This window comes from Canis lupus, chromosome 1 (assembly GCF_048164855.1).
Source record: "Canis lupus baileyi chromosome 1, mCanLup2.hap1, whole genome shotgun sequence".
Lineage (NCBI taxonomy): Eukaryota > Metazoa > Chordata > Mammalia > Carnivora > Canidae > Canis > Canis lupus.
Window position 1 is genome coordinate 65,054,325 of NC_132838.1, and position 26,178 is coordinate 65,080,502.

A 26,178-nucleotide genomic window follows, 5' to 3' on the forward strand; every position below is an offset into this window, starting at 1 on the left:
TTTCTTTTTTTAAAGATTCTATTTATTCATGAGAGACCCAGAGAGAGAGGCAGAGACACAGGCAGAGGGAGAAGCAGGCTCCCTGCAGGGACCCCCATGCGGGACTCCATCCCAGAACCCTGTGATCATGACCTGAGTCAAAGGCAAATGCTCAACCACCGAGCCACCCAGGGGCCCCTAAATGAGTCTTTTTTGCTCTCCTACATGATACTGTTAGTTAAGCATTCTAGGAAATTTGGAAATGGTTTTAACAGGGCTGTGCTGCTCTGGGGAGAAGCATCTCATGCACAGTCTGGTCGAGGGAGGATGTCTGAAGCCATTTCAGTAAGGAAAGTCACCTTCTACCTGGAGTTTGAGCACACCTGAATCCACCACTGGCCGAAACTCGGACACCATCCTGACACCACCTCTGTCCCCACCTTGAGCCCATAGCTCTGGTTAGTGCTGTTCCTCAGTTCATCCTCCGTCAAATGGGTGACCGTTACACTGAGGCTTTGAGAATCATCAAAGTCTCCCTCTGTCCTTTAAAATAACCACCGTACAACTCCTGTTTTATTCGTACGTAGTTATTAGTTCATCATATATACTATTCTAAGCCAATTTGACTCCTTTAGGGATGAAAGGGAGAAAGGAGGAAAGGAAGAAAAAGAAAGGCAGGCTGTACTAGTACATTTTCAAAGATGGATTTATTGGCAAGTGAATATTTTTCTGCAAGTACCTACCACCTGCCATGGTGGATTGGCACAGTTAGTGCCAAGCATGCTTTATAACTTTTTTAAATTGAGTATAATCTTACTTTAAATTTCGAAGGTCCTGAAATTACTGACGCATTAGAATTTGCTAATTAAATGTGGTACATGGTTTTTCCGTAAATAAACTTTGTGCATGTACGTCTATATATATATATATATATATATGGCTATAACCATTCAGTTGTTTCTTGATCAGAGAACATAAAGGAGAGTGTTAATTACCACGTTCTGGATAATTACATTTACAGCTGAAAATACAAAATGAGACTGTTTAGCATCTACATAAGATTCTGTTTCCTGGTCCTCCTAATGATATATTCAGGTATCGAGAAGGTTTTGTATTTTCTTGCTCAGAGTTCTTTTAAATAAACAGAATCCAACCAGCTTCCTGCTCTGGGAGCCCACAGAGTCACAGCCAAATAACTAGCTGTTAGCATAACCCTTTATATTAGCTAAATGCTTTTTGGTACATCTAATTGTGAGTATTCCTAGTACCTTCTGGTAGAGTGGAGGAGGCTGGTGTTGCTCTTGTGCAAATGACTGGCTAGAACCAGAAAAGGGGAGAAGGATGGCTTAGAATAATCTTAGAAGTTGGGTTCAAGTCTACAGTTGGTTTTTCTCTTTAAGATCTGGAAAGGTGAGGAGTGCCTGGCTGGCTCTGTCCATGGAGTGTGAGGAGGCTCTTGATCTTGTCCGAGATCAAGCCCCACTTTGAGTTTAGAAATTACTTAAAATTTTTAAAAAATAATAATATTTATTTATTTATTTATTTATTTATTTTTAAAATAATAATATTTAAAAAGAAGATCCAAAAAGGCGAAGAAGCTGATGACAGTGAACCAAGTAAATAAATAGGTCATAATTTTTAAATTTATACCCTGTAGCAATTAATTAGCAAACCTGATAATATATGATCTAAATGACTGGCAGACCTAATGATACCAAGCAGACGTACTGAAAGCAAGATCAAAATTTGGGAAAATGGGGAGGTTAGAATACAAGTATCTCTTCAGGAGATCTTAGGAATAATAAAAAATAACAAACTCATCTGTCTAAGAGACTCAAGAAACATTTCAGTCAAGATACAACCAAGAACTAAGGCAGTTGGGGAGTCCAGCAATCGTGTTGAGGCCAACAAGCTATTTTTACCTAGTTATATACCTGCTGTGTAGTTTCTACAGGAAAAAGAGGGAGAAGAAACCGAACCAAGATTTAATCAGCATCATGGGATTTAAATATTAGACCATGGATAGCTATAGAATTTGGTATTTTATGCTAGCCCTGAAGGCAGACCTAGTTAGAAGCATATGTTATTTTATAATATTTTTTTACTGACAAACATTTGGTGAATGTCTTGTGTGCTGTGCGACGTCTAGATTCTGGGGAGATGATAATGAACTAGAACAGATGCTAAAATGTGTCAGCGCAGATAACTGAACATCCAGGCGTTAACAGTTTACCTTGGAATCTTTCGACAGACTCTCTCGTCTTCCAACTTGACAAAGGCCAGGATTTTCCAGGAGAACTGGAGTGAGTCAATATTGGGTAGTCTACTGATTCCAGGGTCTAAGTCTCGGGGACATTGGGAAGTTGGGCTTCATTTGGAAAGTTGATTTTGGACTGCTGCTCTCCCGGTGACTCCTGTGTAGATCACCCATTCGAGGCAGTTCTTATGGACAAGGCTGCCTCTAGGACACTGGTGTAGGAGGGCTTCGGATCTAATGGCCAAGAAACAATTCTTGAGACATCTTCTGTGCAAAAAGGTAGTTTCATTGAAACACGGGGACAGGACCCATCGGCAGAAAGAGCTGCCCTGGTGTCATGAGGAGTGACTGATGATATACCTTTTTTTTCTTTTTTCTTTTTTTTTTAAATCCACGAGAGACACACAGAGAGAGGCAGAGACACAGGCAGAGGGAGAAGCAGGCTCCCTGTGGGGAACCTGCTGTGGGACTCGATCCCAGGACCCCGGGATCACGACCTGAGCCAAAGGCAGACGCTCAATCACGGAGCCTCCCAGGTGCCCCTGATTATATACTTTCAAATTGGGAGGGAGTTAGGGGGAGTGGTGAGTCTCTAAGGGATTTTGGAAGCAAGGCTCCCAGGACCTTGAGGGGGCTAGCTATTGTTAGGAAAAGGTCATTTATTAGCATCTAATAAAACCTTAGTCATGAGGCCCTCCAGATGTATATCAGTCGGTCCTGTGTTTGGAGAATGGGTGCCAACGTGTATCTTGATATGGGGATAAAGGTAATGGAAGTTTCCAAAGGAATTTTTATATGTTAAAGTAGACTTACAGGATCTTAGGGGGTTGGGATAATGTTAGGCTAAGATTGCCTTTTGCCCTTAGCAAAGTATTAACATGGAGGCCAGTTTAACATGTATCAACATTCCTGGAGGAATGTCACCCTGCCTGTTTCAAGGACTTACCAGTGGGCTGCAAGTAGTAAGGAAATTTGATTCTGCCTTTTGCCTTCTTTTTTCCCACATCAGACAGTACCGGGTTTAAGGAGGTACCGTGGTGTTCCTCTGCAGCTGTATCTTATGGAAACCAATTAAACGTCATGACCAGCATCCCTAGGAAGGTTGGTAGGCATAGATGCTGAGTCACTGCCAGGGACCTTTATTTAGCCAATATTTGCAAATGTGTGTTACTTGGCTGGGCGTTGTCCAAACCAAATTAAATAGCAATTGTGACTTCTCCAAGGCAGATGTGCAAACATCAGAAGCACGTAAAGGCACGGGGGAAGTGTGTAAACCCTGAACAAACGCACAGTGCTGTGTCACTTTGGGCCACATGTAAGTACAAGCTGCCTTATTTTGGAAGTCGTGAGCTGAAGTCGTGAGCGAGGTGTTGTAGGAGTTGCATTTTTTAGAGAGTGAGGTGGAAAGAAGTGGCTCCCTCTGTAATAGGGGAGGATGGTTGAGGGGGTGGTTTCTGAGAGTTGGTTGAAGGTAGAAAGGGAGGGGACCTGCCATCTGGATACGTGATGTCGTTCCAGGTGTTGGGATGGGTGCTTCTTAAAGTAGCCTTTGTTTTGGGAGTACATCAAGGCGACATAAAATTCATCTGGCTGAGAAGAGCTGAGGGAGTGAGGGTGTGAGGAGCACTGACTTGGCTGTCAGGCATCATCAAGGTTTTCTCACCTCAGGGCCCCGGACAGTAGCTAAGTAAGCGTTGCCATACAGGATCCCATTTAATCTTCTCCAGAACACAGCTGCACGGTAGTTGACAGGGTCTCTGCTTCACAGATGAGTAAATGGAGGCCTAGAGAGCTTAAGCATCTTGTGCCCCAAGGACTTCAAAATCATCGTGGGGATCCCTGGGTGGTTAAGTGGTTTAGCACCGCCTTCCACCCAGGGCGTGATCCTGGAGACCCGGGATCGAGTCCCACATTGGGCTCCCTGCATGGGGCCTGCTTCTCCCTCTGCCTGTGTCTCTGCCTCTCTCTCTCTCTCTCTCTCTGTCTCTCATGAATAAATAAATAAAATCTTAAAAAAAAAAAAACCATCATGTGGGTACACGTGTTTATATGCCACATGGAGTACACACACACAAATACATATTGTGGGGATTAAGCATGCAGGGAATGTTATTTTGAGTACTTTGTGCCTATCACTGTGTTAAAAACTATGAGCACAGCCAAAAAGACAAATTCCCCCCTTTCTGAGGAATTTCCAATAGAATCCAGTCCTTATATAATAAGTGGGAATGAAAAGAGAATAGGAGTGAAAAGAATACTTGGAAAGTAGCCTTAAAGGTACATGTGAAACAGTGGAGCATCCCAAAGGTGCAGGGTGGCCAGCCTGGGTCAGGACTGTGCAGGAGAACCTCTTGGAGGGGTGAGCTTGGACCCAGGTTATTGTAATTAGAAACGACGGGATATAAATACATGAAAGAAGCATAGAGGAAGGGTGTCTAGTAAAGGGCCCTGAATAGAGAAGCACATCATGATGTTGCTGAGATTTCTCTTTGTTGACTCCACTGGAAGATCTTCAGGGAAGTACTTTTGATGAAAATCATGGGAAAGTATCACTGAATTGTATGAGAAGGAAATTGGAAAGAATTTTTGAAATCCGTGAAGGTGATTATAGATCAGTAAGACAGGGATCAAGTCTTTTTTCTGCAAAGCCCATTCCCTGGCAAGTTGGTTAACGCTCAACTGTTGGTTCAATGTAACAAATATTGATAGTGCTTAGGAATGTTTAATACGGGAGCTCAATAAGGATTCTCGACATAGAGGAGACATTGAAAATGAAACTGTCTAAAACCAAAAGTACTAAACTAGCATTATCTCAGCAAAATTTGGAAGCTGTATGAGGAGAAAGATCCAGGAAGTATCACTCGAGGTCCAATTGCAGAAGACAGAACCTCTGTGTTTATTTTAAACAGGAAGGAATTTGCTACCGAGTCCTAATCAAGGGCCACAGAATCGTTGTATGGTTGAAGTAGTAAACTCTCGACTTTAGGGAACAACTGTTTAAGCTGCTCCCCAGGACTGGGGCCCAGTGTTGCTGCTGTTACAGCTACTGTTAAAAAGCAGCTGGGATCAAGAAACCATGGACATCGGGACCTGCCTTGTCGCCAAGCTGCAGCTCCTGCCATTGGTTCCAGAACTACTGCACCTGCTCCTGTCTATACCAGTAAAGTGGATGGGTCACTCCATGGCGTTACAGGGGAGCACTGGGACCTCAGCCACAGAAAGCCGATGACTCCAACACTGTGTTTGGCTGCAGCAGCAGCAGCAGAAGTGGCCAAAAAGTGGTGTCTCCCTTGCTGTTCTCACAAATCTCCCAAGAAAGTTTCGAACTGACTGAACCAAAGTTACAAGGGACCCTCTGGCTCTGAGATTGTCAGCTGCTGGGACTTTGCAATAGAGGCCGGCATATCCACATGCAGAGGGAGTCCGAGCTCTCGTCTCACAAGAACAAGAGGGAAACAATGTAGGAACGATATGTCTGGAAGGAAGAAATAGTTGGCATTTAGTTTGTGTAAGATAGCAAATATTTGATTTTCCCTGATTCCCAGTATTAGGTGTTTTGTTTTCAGGTATCTGAAGGGAAAGCAACAACTTGCAGAATTGAAAAAATTAGTAGAACTTTTGGATTAACAAGAAAAAAAGGGATGAAAGAAATGCTATCAAGCCAGCAAAATAGTAAAGAGAGAGAGAGAGAGAGAGAGAGAGAGAGAAAAGGTGACCTAAATTGTAAATACAAAATAAAAAAAATCAAGCACACCATTGTTATATTAAAAACTAAAAGGTCTAAATACACCTATGTAAGGACTGTTGAATTAACAATAAAAGTGTGGAAAAGAGTTGCTGCAAGAAACACACTTAAGCAATATTTTTTAAGAGTTGAGAGGGAAAAGGGATAAATACATGAGGCAAAATATACAAGGCAAAGAACAAACAAAAATATGAAGAACAATAATTATGTTGGAAAGAAAGCACGGAACAGTAAAAAGAGGCACAATTTGTAAGGTCACAAACCATCCCCACACTGCAGGGCAACTAGAAATACATAATCAGAAGCTATACAATTGCAGAGAGAACTGCTTACTAGTTCTGTTTCGTAGCGGTGTATTTTAATGAGTAGATAGTAGGTTATAGGCAAAGACAGAAAGCCCTGACCTAACAGGATATATTATAGGACTTTACGTTCTTTCCCTAACTCTGTTAGTGCCACGAAACACTTAGAAAAATTAGTGAAGAAAAAGAAAATGAGTGAAGTACTTGGCCCAAAGAATAGCTCTAAAACTTAAGAGCTTTTGCAGACCATATTCTTTAATTACTGTCTGACAAAATGAGAAACAAATATTAAAGCATAATGCTGATTTTTAACAACTTGGAAATTAAGAAGCACACTTGAGTGAGAGGTAAAATCACAATGAAATTGAACTGAACTACCTAGAAAAATAGTAAAAGGAGAACCCTCCAAAATCTGTGAGACCCAGTAACTACAAATAATGAAAGTTAATTATTACGAAGCTAGGGGGAAAAAAAATGTGAAAAGAGAGAATTTTAAAATGTGGAAGCAGAAATTAATGAAATTGAAAACAGCAACACCAATAATAGTATGAAAGGTTAAATAAATCCAAAGGTGAATTTTTGAAAAGGTGCAAGCCTTTTGAGAACCTGCTTCCAGAAAAGGTAGAGCAAAGTGAGAAATGAAGAAAGAAACATAACTAAAATACTGAAGACATGTTAGAAGTAGGCGAATACGATGTCTCAATTTTTTGGAAACTAAACTTGAAACCTAGAGCAGGGATCTGCAAACTTTTTCCATAAAGGGACAGATAGTACACATTTTAGGTTTCCGTTAGAGCTACTCTGTCCTGCCAGGGTAACACAAAAGGAGCCACAGACACAAGTGGGTGTGGCTGTGAACCAATTAAACTCTATTGACAAAAAGAGACAGTGGAGGGCGCGTGGATGGCACAGTCGGTTAGGCGTCCAACTCTTGGTTTCCGCTCAGGTCATGATCTCAGTGTGGTCAGATCGAGCCCAGCAATGGGCTCCTTGTTCAGCGTGGAGTCTGCTTGAGATTCTCTTTCTCTCTCAAAAAAAATAAATAAATAAAATCTTAAAAAAGAAAAAAAGGGCAATGGGCCAGATTTGGCCTGTGAGCCATAGTTTGCTGAGCCCTGAATGAGAGAAAATATAGCAATATATAAATTACTGAAATCGATCCAAGGAGAATTTAAAACTTCAATAGATGAATGAATAACTGGATTTAATGTAAATCCATTAAAAGTCCCAGCAAAGATATTTTAGATTTAGAGAAGCTGCTCTTAGAGTACTTAAAAGAATGAATGTGTGAGGTTAGATGAAGCATTATGATGAAGACAACTGGGTGGAGGTGGGAGTTGCCTTATGGGCTCTTAATATATACTATAGAGTCACTCTCATCAGAGCAGCATGATATTGACACCATAGGTTAGCACCACAAATGGAGTCCAGAGTGGATCTTAGAAGATTCTAGAATTTCCTATATGCAGTTTCAGTGAGAACTATGCTTTATTTAATATCAGGTGCTTGTACGATTGACTATCTCAAAAAAATAAAGCTTGGTGCTTATTCTGTGTTTTCCAAAATTTATATAGATGAGAAGTTTTACTAGGAAAATAATATAATGCAAGTATTAAAAGGAAAGTGAAGTGACCTTGTACCATGTAATAACTAGAGAGGCTATTTTAACCAAGAGGAAACCTAGAATGTCAAAAAGAAAAAATTAAAAAAAAAAAAACCAGAAAAATAATAATCACTTTATCCCATATAAAATTTAAAAATATTTGCATGGCTAAAGATGTCAAATTCAATAGGCAAAGAGTAAGTGAGGGAAGAATTTTATCACATATAGCAGTTAATTGATTAATATAAAAAAAATCTAATGACTTGATATGCCAATAGAAAAACAGGATGGAAAGTAATTGGGATGGAAAATGTATTGGAAAAGCAAATCCAGTTGGCCAGCAGCACGTTATAATGCCAATTATCAGTGCTTACGTTAATCATGCTAGGGAGGGGATCCCTGGGTGGCTCAGTGGTTTAGCGCCGCCTTTGGCCCAGGGCGTGATCCTGGAGACCTGGGATGAGTCCCACATTGGGCTCCCTGCATGGAGCCTGCTTCTCCCTCCTCCTGTGTCTCTGCCTCTCTCTCTCTCTCTTTCTCTCTATGTCTATCATAAATAAATAAATCTTAAAAAAAAAATCATGCTAAGGAAACATGGACTTCCGTAACGTGGTACTGTTACATACCTTGGACAGGCAAAAAGTTAAAAGCACAGTAACGCGAATTGCTGAGAAGGGTGGAAAAAGGAAATACTTGCACGTGTCGCTAGTGGAAACATGAATTGTTCCGTCTCTTTAGAAAACCGTCGGGCAACATCTACTAAAACTTAAATTCTTCTCTCTCGGAATTTTTGGAATTAAAACTCTTTGCTTACGTAATGATCCATGATGCACAAATATATTCATTGCAGCACTGGCGATGGTAGGCACCTCCCCATCCAGAAAAAAGTGGAATGAATAGATGTCCGTGAACCGGGCAGTGTTTGAACACCCGCCGTCTTTGCTCGTGATGGAATGTTCAGCCGGCGCGTCCAGAGGGAGTCACAGCTGCGCCGCGGGCGCACATAGTCCTTATGAACTGTTGACGTAAACATAGCAGGATGCAGAGCATGTAAATCACGATGCTCTTTTTGTCAGACCCTTGGCCAGAAAGTGCATGTGTTTGTGTAACTGCGTATATGCACATGCACACACACACACACGCACGTGCACACACACACTTAAGGTGTTACCGTAAGTCCAGAGACTGTGCGGACGCCTTGGTATGTTCGCCTCCTCGTAGACCAAGGCTTTTGGCCGAGTCGAGGCCCACAGGCTGTTAGCTGGGCGTGGAGGAGGGGCTGAGGGGGGCATCTCACATTTAAGGAAAAGCAGTGGAGATTTTGCTCGGGAAGCTTCCATTGAGGACGTGGCCAAGGTTTCCCGGCCTCGCCCACGGGCCGCGACCTCCCGGGTCCCCAGCTCGGGCCTTCGTGGCTGGGGGTGCAAACCGTCCCCCAGGGAGCGTCGCGGTGCCCCGGTGCCCCAGGTCCATTGAGTAATCCGTGTCGTTGACTTGTTGTCTGAGGGGAGAGGCGCGGCGTTCATCATCTTCTCCTGTGGCCACGGGCCACCCGGCCGCCACCTCCTGTTTATCCGCACCCTTGCCTCGAGTGTCATCGGGGAGCGGGTCAGGCGTGCGGGACACGCGGCTGAGGTGTGCAAACCCAAGAATTCAATGGCCTTCCTAGAAGTGTCTTCAAACCTTAGTGCAGAGGAACAGACACGTTGTGCTATGCTGGGGGTGCGTGTGCATGTGTAGCAGGTGCATGTGTAGCGTGTGTGTGTGTGTGTGTGTGTGAGTGTGAGTGTTAAGACGATGAACTGCAACAGGATTTCCTGAGACGTCCCTTGCCCTTATTATGTGCACACCTAATAATTTTCACTCTGTTCTAGTCTGTTCTGTTTCTTTTAAAAAAATGTTTTAAAAAAATGCTGGTCACGGCCCATCAGGCTGACTTAGCGACCCACCTGCAGTTTGGAAAAAAAAAAAAAATTCCATCAGGGCATCGTTGCCAATCCTGCAGGCATGGCCTTCCGTGGCCGGATTCCCCCGGCGCTGGGAGGTGGCCTCTTGGGTGGGGGGGGAGTCCGAGGACGAGCCTCCCCTGACTTTGTTCGCCGGTGGGGCTAGCTGACACGAAAGACGTCCCGATGGATTCCGATAGACGGTTGCACGTCTCAGGCAAAGCATTGTGATAACTTGCAGAGAATTAGCTTAAAATGGGCACATTGATTTTTTTTTTTTTTTTTTTATTGCAGTGAGAGATGCCTTAGGTGGCTGACTTGCCCCCAGCTGCTGGACCTGTCACGTGAAGGCTGGTCATCCTATTATTAATAGAAGTCCTTTAGGTTGATATCACCCCCGCCCTAAGCATTCTTAGGTTATCTTTGCCAACTGAGATTTTAAAATTCTCTGCTCCGATTAGAAAAAAAAAAGAGGAATTTCCCTATCAGACTGAACAACAAATAGTTACAGTCTTTAAAGTAACTACCCTAGGTGGGCCAACTGCTAAGTTAATCCTTCCTGGGGACCAGGAGAGAGCAGGTGTGCGCTCCGTTCCGGATGCAGGACTTACGTGCCCATGAGCACGGGGGTGGCTTAGGTGCAGGCACGTAGAAGTGAAAGCATAAAGTAAAACCTGACTTGTACTGTGACGGCAAAGAAACGTGTTGTTGCATCTACCGGGGTTGGGAGCAAAGAATTTCCAAAAGGAGGCAGAAAATGGACTCTGCATCCTATGGCATCCTATGGCTTCGCCTGATCTAAGAGGGTAGAGAAAACATTCTTAGGGATCCATTAAGAAAGAAAGGCTGTCCTACAGCCGCGGCCTTGACTTTGCAATCTGCCTTAGGTTTTTTCCTCTAGTGGTTGCCACTGATGCCTTTGATTTTGCGGGTTTGTCAATGGAGCAGAGGTGAGGACTGGCACCCTCCCTCTTCCTGGGACTTTTCCATGGTCTCCTCTCACCCGTGTCCCTGGTGTTCCCTTCTCTCTGTGGAGCAGCACCGCATCCGGTATGGCAGGAGCGTGGTTTTAACTCCTTACTTACATGAGTATTTGAGATACCCTGAGCCACTTTTTTGCTTTGTTTAGTAAGCCTCACGGAGAGAAGTACGTAAGGAGAAGCGACAGCCGCAATCGTGTACGGCTGACAAAACACAGAACAGAAAGAGTGCGCTGAGTTACGGGAAGTCGCGTTGTAGGGCCTCCTAGGATTTCCCTTCCTCTTTCCTCCCTTCCCTGACTCTTTCTCTCAAGAGTGGGGGGTTAGGAGAGAAAGGAAGTATAGAGAGAGCTCTCGGCTCCTGAGACATGCGGCACTTTTTTTCCATGGCTGAAGCCCATTAATGTCAAAGTCACTGCAAGTGCCAGACTGGAAATAGTGTCGGTGAACTATATATTGGTCAAGATTCGAACTCTCTCTTCCAGCTGTGACGTTGTGAATGGCAAGAATTAATGTGCTTTCCTTGGTTGGTAGGGCTGCCAAATAATAAGACACCAAACGTGGGAGCCGTTCCAGGTGAAGCCGGTGGTTAGCCCCGGTGCTCCGGTCTGCAGGAGGAGTCCAGGTCTTTCTCTCGGAAAACAGCGCTGCAGTAGCTGGCACGTGGGGGTCACCGCCAGCCTCAAACTGACGGCAGGAAATCGATGAGACCGAGAGCCATCAGCCGTACATCAGCGTGCTTTAGGGTTTTCATGATGTACTCAATGTACTCTCTTTCACTGTACACCAAGGGGACAATCTGGAACCATCCATTTCTGCTGTCTCCAGTCTACTTGTAGATTAGGGATTTGTATTATATGATGTTATATGGAATCTTGATAGGATTTTAAATCCAAATGTCTTCCAAAACTATAATCGACGTTTTCTTAAAAATTGAGTATTCCTCACTGACCTTGACGGTTTTGTTCTTGGGGGAGGGGGGGGGGTGTGCACGTGTGGGTGTGTGTGTGTCTTTGGTTATTTTGTTCAAGTTCTATTTTCTCCATTTCTTTATTCCCGGTAATACTCCTAGTGGGCAGTTTTGCAGAAGAACAAATTGTCCTTTGACACTTGCATCTCACCCATTGTCCACTTGGTTCTTGTGTTTCTGAGGGCACGGGAGGCAGGTTTTCCACAGGTTCCATCAGAATATAGATTTAATTCTTTTTCTTTCATTCCAAAAGAAAATGGGGAAGGGATCATGATGTGGTTAAGGCTGGGTGAATGGTATTATTTCTTCCAACTGAAATGGAGTGGAGGATCCCAGCTGCCATCGATATGACTGGTGCCGCATGGGAGGTGCCTGAGAACCTCAGTGTCTTCCATGCCGCTGGCTTGTTGTCAGATGTCGTTTGTCAAAATAGAGAAACAGGGTGTAGGTGCTCAGAGCGTGTCCCTCCTGCCATCTGAGGAGGGAGGAAGTTCTGGACAAAGGAAGAAATGAACAACTGTGGGACATCTCTGTCGTTTGTCCTCTTGAAATAGCAGGTACCTGATTTTTTTCTTCCTCCTTCTGTTCATTAGACGGTAGCAGAGCTCGTCGTGATGAACACTTTTTTTTTTTTTTAACAAGGCACATTCAGAGACAAAAAGAACCACTATTCACATGGTAAAATAACAGATGGAACTTGCTACTCGAAGGCAGAATTGAAGTAGAATCATGAAAGATTTAAGGCGAATTATGAATGGAGGCGACTGTACCACCAGCTTTCCTGGTGACTCTTGGAGGAGAAAACCGTTCCTCTGGTCATTGTTCCCTCGGGGCCTCTGTTGTAGGAAAATAGTGTGTTTGTGGCAGAGTGGGCATGGATTTTGACTCCCAAGTGGAAATTTTTGTCTTCCTGCTGAACCTGGCTCAGCTCTCAGGACACGAGACATTTAGCTCTAGGCATGTGACTGTTGCCTCGTCATACTGGCATCTGGCCTTAATGCCAAGGGTTTCAGGATGCAGCTGGTCCTAGCAGCATGAAGTTCCCTTGGGTTAATCCATAGCAATCAGAATTTTGAGAGAGAGAGAGAGAGAGAGAAAGAAAGAAAGAAAGAAAGAAAAGAAAGAAAGAAGAAGGGAGGGAGGAAAGGAAGAAAAGCAAGCAGACAAGCAAGCAAGAAAGAAAGGAAGAAAGGAAGGAAGGAAGGAAGGAACAGAGGAAGGAAGGGAGAAGGAAGGAAGGAAGGGAAGGAAGGGTGGAAGGAAGGAAGGAAGGAAGGAAAGAAAGAAAGAAAGAAAGAAAGAAAGAAAGAAAAGAAAGGAGGGAGGGTGGGAGGAAAGGAAGGAAGAAAAGCAAGCAAGCAAGAAAGAAAGGAAGGAAGGAAGAAACGGAGGAAGGAAGGGAGAAGGAAGGAAGAAAAAGAAAGAAAGAAGAAAGAAAGAAAGAAAGAAAAAGAAAGAAAGAAAGAAAGAAAAGAAAGAAAGAGGAGGGAGGGAGGGAGGAAGGAAGGAAAGAGAAAGAAAGAACGAAAGAAAGAAGAAAGAAAGAAAGAAAGAAAGAAAGAAAGAAAGAAAGAAAGAAAGAAAGAAAGAAAGAGGAGGGAGGGAGGGAGGAAGGAAGGAAAGAGAAAGAAAGAACGAAAGAAAGAAGAAAGAAAGAAAGAAAGAAAGAAAGAAAGAAAGAAAGAAAAGAGAAAAGAGAAGAGAAGAGAAAGGAGGGAGGGAGGGAGGGAGGAGGGCAGTCCTGCTTTCCCTGAGCTGTCAGGGCCTTGAACTCTGCTCTCCCTCGGGGCGGGGAGATGGACATGGCCTGCGATGCGGCTCATTGAGGCTTCGGGGGGACCGCGCTGCCCGGGGGACACCTGCGCAGCACCCCGTGGGGAGGGAGGGGGCTCCTTTCCTCGGCGGCCCCCCTGCTGCCGTCTTCGTTCCTAAGGGAATCAGTATCTGTCTTCACTGCCTTCGTGAGCCGCTCAGGGGGGCTCACCCCGCTTCTGCGCTTCCCTGGGAGCCCAGAGAGGGGGACTGTGGACGGCGGTGCCCTCGCCCCAGCCCTGGGCCGCGGCGCCTCCCACGGCCTGCACCTGCCACACTCGCGTGCACGTGCCTCCGGACGCAGCCGGCCCGCGTGGCCACGGCGCCGAGAGCCACTCTGTCACGAGGTCCCACCCTGACTCCTGGGAACGTTTTATTAGCGTGCACGTTGCTCTTGGCAGATGTGTAAGGAGGAGGCCGCTGCCGGCGGGCGGCTTAGGGTGTCGCGGCCGCATCTCCCCTGTCCCTGGTGCGGGGCGGCGTCCTAGTGCCATCGGCCCGAGCGACCCTTACAGGTGCTTTCTGTGACCTCCTCCGTCTCACCGATGAGGGAAGGGAAGCTTCAGGAAGATCATAAATAAGACGGTCAGGATGGTGTTGTTAGGACCCGATTGGGGCCTGTCGTGCGTCCTCCGAGGCTGTGCTCTCCAGTCATCGGGGGAGTGGCGGGAGGGGGCGAGGTGTCCCCGGGCTGTGTGGCAAAAGGACTTGGGGGGAGGACCTTTCTCCAGCTGCTGATGCTTACAGTGCCCTTCCCCGTCCCCGTCCCCGTGGCGCCCCCCCCCATTCCTCATGCTCCCCCGGGAGGCAGGCTGCGGGTCTGTCCCCACCACCAAAGGTCACTGCCACACGGCACCTCTGCTCCAGAGGGAAGTGGCTGAGACCCTTGGGCTAAACGACAGCCCACGAACCCCCAGACCGGATTTCCTGCGGCCTCCTGGGTGGAGCCCCCTCTGGGATGGCACAACTTTGGGTGGCCGCGCAGCTGCGGGGTGACACAGCCGGTGGAAGGTGGCTCCCGTGGGCGTGAAAGCCACGTGTATATAAAAGATAGGAAACGTGTTTGTCAAAGGCACATAGAGAGACTTGCCTATACGACACGCATGCATGAGGACACATACGTGCGGGAGAAAACCCGTATTAAAAGCACGCTTACAGTAGGCCCTAGGCGTGCGTTGCCTGCCCTAGCTGCAGCATCAGTGCTCCGGGGGTGCAGTTACTCTGCGTTCACTCCTGGGGCTCTTCCTGGAGCCCTAGAATGAGCTGGAGGGCCTGGAGCGAGTGGCCTCCAAGGAGCCCGCGACCCAAGGCCTTCTGCTTCTCCCGAGGATAACGCGGGCAGTTCAGTTTGCACAGGAGTTGGCTTGGGTCGTCCTGGTTCGACGGACGGGAGAATTCTGTGGGGCAGGGAAGGAAAAAATTCCTACAAGGCCTCGTGCTTTTTCGTCCCCACGAGCTGACGTAATGCCTTGGCATTAAGGGCAGATGCCAGTATGACGAGCTGACTCGGAACCACCTTTGGAGTTCAAGGCCGTTTACTCCGTTACAGGGTTCATGTGAAGTGGGCCGGTTTCCCTGCCCTCAGCCACTGCGAGGTCACCATCCATTGGAAAGGGCGGTTGATAGCGGGGAATGACTGGGAAGAAATAGTAAGTCTGCATTCTTGGCATTCCAGGGCTTTTTATTTAACAGGACAGAGCTCTGGGACTCAGTCCCTGAAGTCATCTGTTAAGTACATCCTGCACCAGGAAGTCCTGGGGTTTTTTCCTGTAGGCACACCCCTTAGCCTGTCATTCCCCGGCTCAGAAAACCTCCTGTGCTTCTCCGTTGCTCCATTCTGTCCACTTGACATGGAATTCCAAGCTCTCCTTGATCTAGACCAAATGTCCTTTTGGGCACATTTCTTACCACCACCTTCTAGAAGCCTCGCCCCACCTGGTCAAGCAACTCAAACCACACCTGAGCTTTCTCAGGTCATTTTTTTTTTTTTTTAAGATTGTATTTATTTACTCATGAGAGACAGAGAGAGGCAGAGACACAGGCAGAGGGAGAAGCAGGCTCCCTGCAGGGAGCACGATGTGGGACTTGATCCCAGGACCCCGGGGTCACGACCTGAGCTGAAGGGAGATGCTCCACCCCGAGCCCCCCGGGCCTCCCAACCTTACGGCTTTGAACTGTTGCCTTTCCCTGAAAATTTCTTTTTTTTTCAAGTTTTACATGGCAGCTCTTTTTTGGAGTCAGCACAGCTGTCCCATATAAGAGAGGTGTTGGTGGTCTCGTGTTTTGACAGAGACTCTGTTTCCGGTCACTGCCCCCCTGTTGTGCCACAGGCACGACCACAACCAGGGAAGTTGCTTGTCTGCCGTCATGGGCCTCAAGCTTCCTGAGAGCAAGGACCTGTCTGTTCTGATAATCATTGCATTGCCAAGGCTCAGAATGGTGCCAGACTCGGTGCCACTTCGGTCATACTATTTTATTTAAAATCAGTGGTTTTCAACACTGGCTGCCCATCAGGGTCACCTGTGGGACTTGAGAAAAGCAAAGATGTGCAAGGTCGACCTCAAAGATTCCAACTTATTTGGCTGGGGAAGAAGCCCTTAAATTGGGCTATAAATGTATGAATCATCAAAGGCTCAGGAAAACAAGGAAAGATAAACTTTCCATAGCTTCCAAAGCTGTGGTTGTTGTAAGACTTTCTACATTTTATTTTAAATCCTCCTCTCATACCCTTAATCCTTGCGGCTGTCACGGAGAGATAATAAGAAGATCCAACATGAACTTACATGAGCCACGGGAACATCTGGGGCAGTTCCAAAGTTTTAATTATGGTTTCAGTAACGTGAGAGCTTAATTATAGTGTTAATGTTAAAACAAGTTTGGGTATGTTGCCCTACAAATAAAGGGATTGTAAATAACTATCATCTGGGCTTTAGTCTCATTGCAAGACCAACAGTTGCCAGATTATTTTAAAGAAACGTACTACATGTTACGTGGTTATTTCTCTTCTAGCTCATATAAAGCACATAATATTGAATACCTTGAAATTATGCTTATTTTATCTGTAATATCTTCTACTTCGGTGTTTACCAGTCTATTAAAACTGTACCACAGATTTCCGTGAAAATAGAATTTTTCTTTTTTCCCTTGTATTTGTGCTTTTGATATCAGACTTTACTCTTCGGCTCCCCACCTCCCCCCTCACCAGAATATCTTAACACATTTGTGACATGCTGTCCCTCTGATTTTACGTATGAGACACCGAGGTGAGAGTGAATGAGAATCTCGCTCAGAGCCACATAGTCTGTTTGGTGGCAGGTTCCAGCATTGGAGTTCCTCCCGCTTCGTATCACAGGTGTTGTCATATTCCTAAATCATTAGGCGGGGAAGTTGAAACGACTGAATATCAATTTTCATCAATGTAGAGATAGAAATTAGGGACAGCGATACCCAACCATACAAATTAATGTACCCAGAACCCCTGGCCTAGTGCCTGACATGGGATGAACGCAAGTGTCCAGTCTCTCCCATCAGCCAGAACTGTGGATGTTGACTGTGGTTTCCTCGTTCCCCACTGGACATGGTTTTGCCCTGCTGGGGACGTTGGACAATATCTGGAGACAGGTGTGTGTGTGTGTGTGTGTGTGTGTGTGTGTGTGTGTGTGTGTGTATTTAAAGATTTTATGTATTTGAGAGAGCCTGTGCGCACAAGTCAGGGCAGAGGCAGAGGGAGAGGGACAAGGAGACTTCCCGCTGCCAACACGGGGCTCGGGGCTTGATCCCAGGACCCTGGGATCATGAGCAGAGCTGAAGTCAGACACTCAACAGACTGAGCCAGCCAGGTGGCCTTGGAGACAGTCGATAATCATGACTGGGGAGAAGGATCCTGCTGGCGTCTGTCTGGCAGAGGCTGTGTGTACTACTACTCGGGCCACAGTGCACAGCAGACAGTCCTCTGACCCAAAATATCAGACAGTGTCGGGGCTGAGAAAGCCACCCAGCTGGAGGTCAGAGCCAAAAGGGACGAGGTTGGCTTCATCTGTAGGAAAAAGAACATGTTAACCTACTAACATAACCAACCTCTCCTGGCGTTTAGAGACAAAGAGCCTGTAGAACCTAGACACTGCCGTGAAACTAAATCTTAGAACCTGATGAAAGAAGACGTCTCCTTAATTCTAAACAGAAAGTAAAGGGTTTTTTTGTTTGTTTGTTTTTTCATTGAAATAAGCAATCCTAACCACTCAACTGGGGTATGGAGCTATGGATTGGAGGATCTACGGCTGGATTTTGTGGGCTTTAATCTTGACCAATAATATAGCCTAAAAACAATTTTTTTACTAGATTTGAATGATTTACTATAAATCATTATGATGGCTGCATGACACCCAGGACCAAAAGTCAAGTGTTAAATTCTGTGTTTAGAGACTTATTTCAACTCAACTGGAACTCTCAAGGAAAAAGACACCAAGTTGAGCTTGCCTTAAATATACCAGTAAAATGTGCTGGACTCTCTTACATCACAAGAGAGTGGAAATGAGATGTTGATGAAAATTTTAAAATGACTTAATTTATAAGAAGGCTTTGGAGTCAAAGGCCAGTTTTAAGGCTTTGACTTGTGTTTTTACATTGTTCTGTTGTTAGGGGAAGCCTCCTTGGTGGGGGGATCGCCACCCAACGGCCTGGTCGGGCTACCAGGAGAGCCTGCAGCCCCTGCCAGGTGAACAGGTGCTAGTCTGTGTTAACTTCCGAGATCCCACCTTTCTAAAGGAACATACATTTCACAGCCACTGATTATTATTAAAACCCTTTTTATTTTCAGACTCTAGTTTTTTTAGTTTTGCTTCTCAACTGGGAAGGATTTTAAAAGCAGACCTGGGCCCCTTCATGCTTCTGTGTTTTTAGCATGCCATAAATTCCATTAATAAATTCTTAGAGTATGTTCTTCTATTTAAAAAAAAAAATAGTCCTAGTTTTGGTCATCTGTTAAAAATATGTTGAAAATGGATTGCATGTGTACAAAATTGTACTGGCCACAGATCCGGATACATATTTTCTTTGAAAAGTGCTGTTATCAGCAATGTTTTCAGAGAATAGAGACAAAAGGTATACACAATTTCTCAACATAACGTGAGCAATTCAACATGACCTCATTTTTAAATGCTCCTCATTGATCCTTCTTCTATCTCCAGAGTGAAAAGGCCGTGTGTGTGAGGGTAGGACAGTTCAGAAGCTTCCGATGACTTATGATTACAGTGGGGATGTGAGCACTGTCTGAGACAGGAGGGCAGGAACTTTGGGACTGTGTGCCCCTACCTGGCCGGTCACCAAACACACTGTCTCCTGAGTCACCTTCTAAAATCTGGGCCCACTTTGCCTGGTTCTGGTTTGCTTGGTTTGCATAGGTTAAGATGTATCCATTCATTTTCCTTCACTCACTTTGTATTTTAAATAAAATCGCTCATGATTTAGAAGAGTGTGCATTTGCTCATGATTTATTTTATTTTTTTATTCATAAATTTATTTTTTATTGGAGTTCAATTTGCCAAGATATAGCATAACACCCAGTGCTCATCCCATCAAGTGCCCCCCCTCAGTGCCCGGCACCCAGTCACCCCCACCCCCTGCCCACCTCCCCTTCCACCACCCCTAGTTCATTTCCCAGAGTTAGGAGTCTCTCATGTTCTGTCTCCCTTTCTGATATTTCCCACTCATTTTTTCTCCTTTCCCCTTTATTCCCTTTCACTATTTTTTATATTCCCCAAATGAATGAGACCATATAATGCTTGTCCTTCTCCGATTGACTTATTTCACTCAGCTCATGATTTAGAAGAGTGTACATTTGCCTCCCGTTACTACCAAAACTCTTCAAAACGAATTAATGAACGACTTACACAGTACACATGTTGTCCTTTGGTGATAACATTGAGACTTACAAAGACTCATCTATTCTTTCTACCCTTGTCTGTATATAAATCTATCTTTTTTGAGTATGGATTTTTTTTTTTTAAATGGCCTTTGACTTCAATTTTTAGTTGCAATTTATAAGATAGTTTCTCTTCCAAACCTGTGCTACTCTTGCTCAGAAAGAACGTACTGATCCCACGATCCTTGTTTTTTTCCTATATTTGGCTGGAGGGTCCAATAATACTCGATGAGTCACAGGACATAAAATTGTCCTTCATTTTATTCGATACTGTATTCACTTATTCATCAGTAGGTTTGAGCACCTATTACATGCCACAACTGTGCTAAGTGCTAGAGAATCTGACACGATTAAGATGGTATCTCTACTCTTGCAGAGTTATTTCATAGGTGAGGCCTCATCGGTGTTCAACTCAGTGTGGTACATGCTACAACCAGTGAGAACAGGTAAGACCCATGAGGAAGCAGTTACTTGAGAGAAGAGCTTCCCAGTGTAGGAACTCTTTGATGGCTTTGAGCATGAAGCCAAATTGGATACATGAAGATGGTTGGAAAAGCCGTGACTTGCCAAAGAGTGACATGAGTAGAGGAATGGGAGCAGAGAGCCCCCAGTGCTTTGAGAACGATAGTGAACTGGTGTGGCTGGTGAGGAGACTCCATGGTGGGAAAGGCTGAAGGGCCCTGTGCACAAGGGCTCAGCCTAACATCGATGCTCTGCCAAGAGGGTTAGCTTTCACACTTTGCCAAGTGAAAAGCCACCAAAGGCTCTACTGTGATGTGATAGGCCGGGTTATCTTTCAGCGGGATAGAGGTGACGTCGTGGCCCAAAGGATCCCGATCTAGAAAGATCTCCCATTTTTTTTCTTAACATGTTTACTTTAGAAAATTTGAAGTGTAAGGACAGGAGTTGGATGTGAATGAAAAAAAATCACCTCTAAGTTCACTTACCAGTTATGTTTATTATAAAGATTTTTGTGGATTTTCTTCTTGTCTTTTTCTATGCATAGAAAAATATGCATCTTATATAATATTTGATACAAAATTTGAAACTACAGACTTGCATCCTTTTAAGTTGACATGATACTTTGAAGAGCTTGTAATGTTATCATTAATTGTTTTTCGGGAAAATGATTTTTTTGCGATGCATAATGTTCCCGTTTGTGGACTTAGAAAGTATGTGAATAGTCCACCGTTTTGGGAGATATGACACATTTCACCTCTTTTGTCATTGTCTGTCTTCATTGTTTGTCTTCAACGTGGTTAACTGAACATCCCAGTTAATATGGGTAAAGCGTAATAATACCACATCAGTGATATAGTGTATCTGTTTACAATTCAAGAAGGTTATCTTCAGCTGAAAAATAATGATAATTAATAAATGTTAGTTGACTTGAAAGGAGATGCTTTGGTGGTTAGGGTAATTTGAATTAGTTATTAGGAAGGACTCCTTTACTATAATAATTGTGACACAGGGCACCTGGGTGGCTCAGTGGTTGAGCATCTGCCTTTGGCTCAGGTCATGATCCCGGGGTCCTGGGATCAAATTTTGCATCAGGCTCCCCAGAGGGAGCCTCCTTCTCCCTCTGCCTGTGTCTCTGCCTCTCTCTCTGTGTCTCTCACGAATAAATAAATAAAATATTTAAAAGAATAATAATTGTGAGACAGTATTTGTGACCACAGGACTCCTGAACCTATAGTCTCACTTTGCAGATATTTTGAACATAAAGAACAAGGCAGGATTTAAGTACCATTTTTCTTGCCATGATTGAGTATGATAAGGCAGTATCTTATGGCTGTCCTTGAGATTTTCAACTTGTGTACTCCTTTACATTTTTGTTTATATTTAAAATTTAACTCAAAATAGAAATTTTGAAAAATGTCACCAGTTACGTGCTATCTTAGTGCATTCAGGCTTCTGTAACAGAAATACCATAGACCCCATGTCTTAAACAACAGAAATTTATTTCTCACAGTTCTGGAGACTGGGAAGTCCAAGATCAAGCCTCTGGCAGATTCCATGTCTGGTGAGAGCCAGCTTCTTGGTTCATGGCCAAAAGATGGCCATCTTTACTCTGGAGAGCTCTGTGGGCTTTCTTTATAAGGAATTAGTCTCATTCATGAGGACTCCCCCCACATGACTTAATCATATTGGAGTTATGATGACAATGTATGAATTTTGGGAAAACATATTCGGTCCATTGTACATGCTCACAGTAACCAGTCAGGTAATATAGAGGTCTGTAAAGCAGAGTTAATGTTTTCCCTATCCAGTCTCACCAGCATATCTTTTCTCACCATTCTCAGTGCTCATACAAACACAAAGACGGTCATGTTTACATGGATTGCATACTGGCTATTAGTCCCAAGGGAGCTAAATATTGTGCAACACTTTACCGACAGAAGAGACAGAGCAGGAGCAGCTTCAGTAGTGTGCCTTCCACCCTCAGGGCTAGCACACCCCACCCCCCCACCTGCCCACTGCAGCTGACTCAGGGTGTGTGGCCTCTGTGTAACCCTCTTGTTTCTACCACTACCAACAATGAAGTGAAATACTCCAACACCCCCCCCACCCCGCCCATGGAGTCTGAAATACTGAAAGCTGGGTGCGCCTGAGGGCCAATGATGTATACAAAAGGGCACTCACTGAGCCTAAAATAGGGGAAGATGATCCCCCACAAGGTGATAAGCCCTGCACAGGCCTAGTGGACTATTTACATCTTGGTAAGCAAGGGTTTCAGGCCCAAAGCCCTTTCTTAGGTGGACAAGTGGGGGTCCAAAGACTGTAGGAGACTACCTTTCCCAACAATTTATTGCTCTCTCTCCCCAGATGCAGCATGTGTAAACATGACTCGGATGCTTGCTTTACACAGTTAGCAATACGCAATGGGCATTCCTTCTGGTCAGTGCACATCCATCCAGTTAATTATTTTTAATGACTGAGAAATAGTACACATTGTGGGTCTTCTGTATGGGGTTCAGTTGTTCAGCTTCTGATAGATATCCACAGTTTTGTCTTTTTCTACCACTGCCAACAAGGCTACAGTAAGTTTTTGAAACCAACCTAATTAGGTCTGCTTTTCTTTCTTTTTCTTTTTCTTTTTTTTTCCCCTGTAAGATTGATTCTCAGGAGTGGGATGGTAGGGTCAAAGGCTCTCCCAATCAGCTGCACCTTCCAGAAGCCAGTGATGAATTAGAGGACCTAGTTCTCCACAACCTTGCCAACACAGGCTGTTGTCCAACTTTTGCATTTTTGCCAATCTCTTAGATGAAAAATGGCATATTTTTGTGATTTCAATTTGCATTCTCCTTATTCTTGTTAAAAGGTTGTCTTTTCATGCTTTATTTAGCCATTGTATTTTCCTGTATGTGACTTGCCTTAAATTTTTCTAATTCTTGCATATTTTTTCTGAACATTGTATGACTCAGAAACACATATTTCTATCTTCTTTAGCATTTATTTTCCTACCCAGATTTCAGGAGAAAAAGATTTTTCTCCTGGACATTGTCAATAGCAGCTATTTGAAATGTTAAACATTTGATAAGCAAACTTGGAGAAATGTGGATGTTACTGAACTGGTTGCTTAGAGTAAAGGGCTGCCCATACCTCTGAACAGTGCTTTTTTAAATGACCAGGCTTCTAACAAGAATGTTCAGTGGGAAAAGACAGACTCTTCAATAAATGCCTGGAAAGTTTGACAGCCATATGCAAAAGAATGAAATTAGACTACTTTCTTAAACTATATACAGGTAATAAGCACAAAATGGATTAAAGACCTAACTGTGAGACCTGAAACCATAAATCTACCTAAAGAAAACATTGGCAATAATATCTTGGACATTGGCCTTAGCAACATTTTTCTAGCTATGACTCCTCAGGAAAGGGAAACAAAAGCAAAAATAAACTTCTGGGACTACAACCAAAATAAAAAACTTTTGCACAACAAAGAAAACCATCAACAAAACAAAAAGGCAATGTCCTGAATGGAAGAAGATATTTGCAAATGATATATCTGATAAGAGATTAATATTCAAAATATATAAAGAACTTACACAACTCAATATTAAATTTTCCAAAAATCTGACTAAAAAAAATGAGCAGAGTACCTAAATAGATATTTTTCCTAAGAAGACATATAGATGGCAAACAGACTCATGAGAAAATGCTCAATGTCACTAAGCATCAGGGAAATGCAAATCAAAACCACACTGAGGTGTGACCTCACACCCTTCTGAATAGCTAATATCAAAAAAATAAGAAATAACAAATATTAGCAGGGATATGGAGAAAAGGGAGCCCTTGTGGCCTGTTGGTGGGAATGTAAGTTGATACAGCCACTGTGGAAAACAGTATGGAGTTTCCTCAAAAAACTAAAAATAGAAATACCATATGATCCAGTAATTTCACTACTGGATATTTATCCAAAGAAAATGAAAACATTACATCAAAAGGATACTTACACACCTATATTTATTGCAGTGTTGTTTACAATAGCCAAGATATGGAAACAATTCAAGTGTCTACCGATAGATGAATAGGTAAAGAGGATGTGGTATATATGTGCGTGTGTGTGTGTATGTATAAATATATATATTTATGGGTATATATTTATATATATACTCATAAAAATGAGATCTTGCCATTTGTGACAACATGGATGGACATAAGAGAGTTATTAGGCTCAGTGAGATACATCAGACAAGAAAGACATACCATGTGATTTCACTTACATGTGAAATCTAAAAAACAAATGAACAAACAGAAGCAGAATCATAAATACAGAGAACCACCCTTCTGGTGATTGCTAGAAGGTAAGGAGAGAGGTGGACGGGATTAAGATATACAGACTTCCCTCCAGTGATGTGTCTAGTAAGGAGTGCTGCAGCCAAGGTCAAAGAGGTTGCTGCCTGTGTTCTCCTCTAGGATTTTGATGGTTTCACATTTAGCTCTTTCATTAATTTTGAATTTATTTTTGTGCCTGGTGTAAGAAAATGGTACAGTTTCATTCTTCTGCATGTTGCCGTCCCGTTTTCCCAACACCATTTGTTGAAGAGACGGTCTTTTTTTCCCATTGGGTATTCTTTTCTGCTTTGATGAAGATTAGTAGACCATGGAGGTACGGGTCCATTTATGGGTTTTCTACTCTACACTTACAGTGGTAAGAATGACTTAATGTGAGTACCTGGGTGGCTCAGCGGTTTAGCGCCTGCCTTCAGCCCAGGGTGTGATCCTGGAGGCCTGGGATCGAGTCGGGCTCCCTGCATGGGGTCTGCTTCTCCCTCTGCCTGTGTCTCTGCCTCTCTCCCTCTGTGTCTCTCATGAATAAGTAAATGAAATCTTAAAAAAAAAAAAAAAAAAAAAGAATGACTTAATGTACACAAGTGCTGAATTACTAGGTTGTATACCTGAAACTAATATAGCATTATATGTCAACCATACTTCATTTAAAAATAATAAATAAAAGATATATAAGTAAAAATAAAGGCCAGGGCTCTGAAAATGACTGAGGTACCAACAGACAGGGGTCTAGCCTACACCCAAGCCTCACCCTCCTAACCCTCGTGGTAGACTTGATATTGTGTAAGGACTAGAGACCCTTAAGAAGCTAAGATCTGTCTGAGGAGGACTTTCTTACTCTCTACTCTTTTCTTTAAATATACCTTGGGAATAAAAGTTATACTTGGCTCTGCTTCATGTTCATAGCAGATGTCTTCCATTGAAAAGTAATGGTTTTTACTCATTTTCCTGAACTCATCCTATAAGATGTCCCAGCGCCTTCCAAAGCCCAGAAGACAATCAGAGAATGACGGAGGATGGGACTGTAGTTTGTCCAGCAAAGCTGTCCGCATGTGTAGCTTGTGTCGTCCTCACAGCCTCACGGATTGGAGGAGATGAGAAACTGGTCCCAGAGCGCTGACTGTCTCTCAGGACAACTCACCAAGTAAACGAATATTTCTGATGATGTAAGAAGAAGAGGGGGAAAGGGAGAAAAGGAGAAGAAATTGCTTTTGATTTTTTTTTTTACGTGAGTGTACCTTTCTAATGATGATGATGATGATGATGGAGACTTTCTTACTCAAGACAAAAATCTAAGGCTGGATGTACAGTTCGGAGGTTTATCTTCTGTCCAGATTGGCTTTCTTTTCCCACATTCCCTGAGTGGTAGATTTGAATATGTGTATATGAGTGGCAGAGGATGAAATGAGGATGGAGATACAGAGAAAAGGATGATTTAAAGCTTAAGAAGGATGGTGTACCAATTTGTGGTTTGTCTGTACACATTCCTGCAGTAATTTTATTTTTCCTCATGTAATGTAGGAGTTTATTCAAAGGAGGAAGTTCCTAGAGTCTCTCCATCATAAATTTAGCTGTGTTTTGCTTTTTCATAACTGTTTGTTTAGGTTTTTTACCCACAGATTTGTGGCTGCTGTGACTTTATTTTTGGATTGTTTTGGTCTGAGTTCCAGATTATGCTGGGTGTGTCTATACTGTGGTGCATCAAACTGTGCCTTTAAAGAGTAGCAAATAAAAGTTTGAAATGGGAAGAACTTCTCAAATGCCTTGATCTTACACTTGAAATGTAGGTGATTGGAAAAGCTGAGGTCTGTGATAAATATTTTACATCTTTTAATTCCAAATTGGCTTAGTGTTTTCCTCTGTGGTTTTG

At 43.7% G+C, this 26,178-nt stretch overlaps 1 protein-coding gene across 13 annotated transcripts in view; it reads left to right on the forward strand.

Annotated features, from left to right (window-relative positions):
* The window catches only part of TPD52L1 (TPD52 like 1), a 97,698-nt gene that overhangs the window by 19,764 nt on the left and 51,756 nt on the right, over window positions 1-26,178 (forward strand). The window lies entirely within an intron of this gene.